The sequence below is a fragment of the Suricata suricatta genome, chromosome 16 (genome assembly GCF_006229205.1).
Source record: "Suricata suricatta isolate VVHF042 chromosome 16, meerkat_22Aug2017_6uvM2_HiC, whole genome shotgun sequence".
In the NCBI taxonomy this organism is placed as follows: Eukaryota; Metazoa; Chordata; class Mammalia; order Carnivora; family Herpestidae; genus Suricata; species Suricata suricatta.
This window is the reverse complement of record NC_043715.1, coordinates 58,380,234-58,384,074: the sequence shown is the minus strand read 5'-3', so window position 1 is coordinate 58,384,074 and position 3,841 is coordinate 58,380,234.

The window sequence follows — 3,841 nt, the reverse complement described above, 5'->3', positions numbered from 1 at the left end:
TAGATACAAGGAGCCACTGGCATGAGCCAATACCCACAGACCACCAAGAAAACAGTGGACCTCGGTTTGAACCAAGTGACCCACTCCTTTATAGTTATACCAGAGTGCCCATTCTTGAAAAGAGACTTACTAAAATTGGGGCTCAGATTTCTTTTAACCCAGAAGGGCCACAAATGTTAAATAATAAAAGACAGCGGATCCAGGTGTTAACCGTTAAATTAGAGGCTAAATACAGACTGTATCAGAGTACACCTGATCCTCCAGGAGATGTTGCCGAATGGCTACAAAAGTTTCCAACAGTCTAGGCAGAAACAGGAGAAACGGGGCTAGTCACCCACTGAACACCGATCTGGGTAGAATGAAGACCAGGAACGACTCCGGCTCGGGTAAAATGATACCCCATGTCACAAGAAGTCCGACAAGGTATCACCCCTCACATTAGATGCCTTGGAGACAAAGAACTACTAATCCCCTGTCGGTCACCTTAGAACACACCCCTGCTCCCTATAAAAGAGCCTTATTCTAATGATTACCGACCAGTGCAAGACCTAAGAGAAGTCAACAACCGGGTTATAGACTTACGCCCAACAGTACCAAACCCAGATACCCCCTGAGCGCTTCACCTCCGCCACGGACATGGTATACTGTGTTAGAGTTAAAAGATGCTCTCCTCAGTCTGCCCTTAACTGTCCACAGTCAACCCTTCTTCACCTTTGAGTGGCAGGACCCAGAAAGCGGATTCAATGGCCAGGTCACTTGGACTCGCTTGCCCCAAGGTTTCAAGAACTCACCCATACTCTTCGATGAGGCCTTACATGAAAATCTGAGTGAGTACCAAACAAAACATCCTCAGCTTACTTTGTTATAATACGTTGATGACATCCTGATCCCAGCAGACACTCCCCAGGCCCGCCAAGAAGGAACCAAAGATCTGATGTCTGCCTTAGAGAAGCTGGGGTATCGAGCCTCGGCAAAAAAAGGCCCAAATCTGCCTGAGCAAGTGACTTACTTAAGATATATCCTCAAAATAGACAAAAATGGCTGTCAGAGGCCAGACAAGAGACAGTCTTAAAAATCCCCCCCCCACTACGCGGCGGGCAATACGAGAGTTTTGGGGGTCGGTGGGGTTCTGTCATCTCTGGATGCCAGGCTTTGCAGAAATAGCTAAACCTCTCTATGAAGCTACCAGACTAAAACTCAGAAAGAGGCTTTTAAAAAATTAAAACGGGCCCTCTTAGGGGCACCAGCCCTCGGCCTGCCCGACACCACGAAGCCCTTCCACTTGTATGTAGACGAAAAAAAGGAATAGCGAAAGGGGTTTTAACTCAGACCTTAGGCCCTTGGAACAGGCCGGTAGCCTATCTGTCCAAGAAGCTGGACCCTGTGGCGGCTGGACGGAGCCCCTGTCTGCGAATTATCACCGCCGCAGCTGTGCTAGTCAAGGACGCCTTGCGACGACCCCCACGCCATTGAAGGGGTCCTCAAACAACCTCCAGACCGGTGGATGAGCCACGCTCCTGAACGCCCCACGCACACGATCCCAGCCGAGCACTGCTGTAAACCCGGCGCCCTTACGGCCGCCCCGGACCTGGATGGACCCCGACGGGACTGCGCCGAGACTGAGTCAGGTCCACGGGATCCGAGAGGACCTGACACACCCTTCTCCGCCAATGCCGACGGTACCTGGCACACTGAGGCAGCGGTTCCATTCGAGCCGGACAAAGGTGTGCGGGGGCCGCGGCAGTGACTGAGACTAGGGGGGCTCCTGCCCTACCCACAGGACTTTCGGCACACAGGGCCGGGCTTATCGCCCTAAGGCTTTAATGCTGGGACGAGGGAAAGGGCTAACTGTTTATACAGACGGCCGTCATGCCTTTGCAACTGCTCACGTGCACGGGGCGGTCGAGCAGGAAAGGGGGTTGCTTACTGCCAAGGGAAAGACCATAAGAAGTCAACAGGAAATACTGGCCTTGCTAACTGCGTTGTGGCTGCCTGCGAAGCTAGCCATAATTCACTGCCCAGGACATCCAAGGGTAAACAGCCCGTTGCTCAAGACGACCAGCCAGCTGATAAGGTTGCTAAAGAGGCTGCTCTAGGCCCCACCTTTGTGGCACCCTTGCAGCTGCCTGCCCCAGGGTCACCTCTCCTCCCTGAACACCCGGAATCCTCTGAGAAAAAATTGGCCCAAATCCAAAATCTTCCCATGGTCCAGTACATCAAAAGGTGGTGGCACACTAGTGACAATACAATTATTCTACCTAAAACTGTTGGACAGACGGGTACTTCGGCAGATGCATAGAGCCACTCACACGGGGGCTCATAAAATAAAAGACTTAGTCCGGCCTGCTGGGCTAAAACTTTACCACTTAGATTCTGAACTCAACTAAATTGTGGCCGCCTATAAAGCTTGTCCGGCTACCAACGCCCGGACTGCTCCTAGAAACAAAGAGACTAGGTCCAGAGGGACCAAACCGAGAGCCTATTAAGAAGTAGATTTCACCAAAACCAAACCAAAATATTTAACTATAAATATCTACTAGTTTTTATAGATAACTTTTCAAGACAAGTAAAGGCGTTCCCGACTAACCATGAGACTACAGCTATAGTGGCCAAAAAGTTATTAGAAGACCTTCTACCCAGGCACGGCTTCCCAACAGCGCTGAGACCAGACAACGGACCTGCTTTCATCTCAAAGGTAACACAAAGTGTGACTAAGGTAATGGGGACAAATTAAAAATTACATTGTGCTTATAGACCCCAAAGGTCAGGAAAAGTAAAAAAAAATAAAAATAAAACCTTAAAAGAGACTCTTACTAAATTAACCATGGAGACTGGTGGGAACTGGGTAGCTCTCCTTTCTTTCGCGCTTTGCCTTTACAGGTCTGGTAGTGTCGAGATTTTGATTCTATAATCTAGACCCACCACCCCAATGCTCCCGACCCGGTGCCCTTCTCCCCTGCAGCCCGCTCCCGCACCCCCTCACGCCGGCGCTCAGACACTGGGTCCCCGCCCCGGACAGCAGGGACCCGGGCCGCAGGGACGCCAGAAGGCGCCCGGCCGGCGCTCGGGCCCTGAGGGTCTGGGTCGGGGGAGGGCGGGGCGGACCCGGAGCCACGCGTTTACCTGAACCGGGTCCCTGGGCGTGGCCGCCGCCATCGGACTCTGTGGACGCGGAGCTGTGGGGCACGGAGATCTCGATCCCAGGCTGTTGCGGATCACCTCGAGGTCGCCGCCTCTAGGGCTCAGAGCCGCGTCTCTGCAGCCGTCTCTGCAGCCGGGAGAACGTCTTTCTGCCTTATAGGTGGCCGACCTGGTCCTCCGGAGCCCCTGAGTGAACAGACTCGAGAGAAGCCAAAATGACCGCCAAGAGGCGGAGGCGGAAGTCCCGCCCTGATCTGATGAGTCCGCACGGAAATGTCCCTGTTCTGGGCTTTCATTGGGTCAACTCTGCAACTCTTATGCGCATTGCCGTCTGGGTAGTGTAGTTTCTCAGCTGAACAGGTGGTTAGAATGGCTTAGTTCTCGACCTCCACCCATAAAGGTTTCCCGGGAGGACCTGGGTAGCTCTGTCATGCCCAAAACGCAGCATCCTCAATGGCCAGAGACCACCAGGGAGAACGAGGCAGCATGCAAAGGCAAAGGGCTTTATTGCGGGGTTATAAGCTCGGGCTCACAGACTTCACCAGCGCAGGGGAGCTGTGCTGAGAGCCCCGAACAAGGGCTGAGTAGGGTTTATATGGGGTTTGGGAAGGGGGAGTTACAGGAAATTGTGACATAGGTACAGTGATCCAATTATTATTGTACAATATTATCGACAGCAGGTTTAACCATTCACATTGCC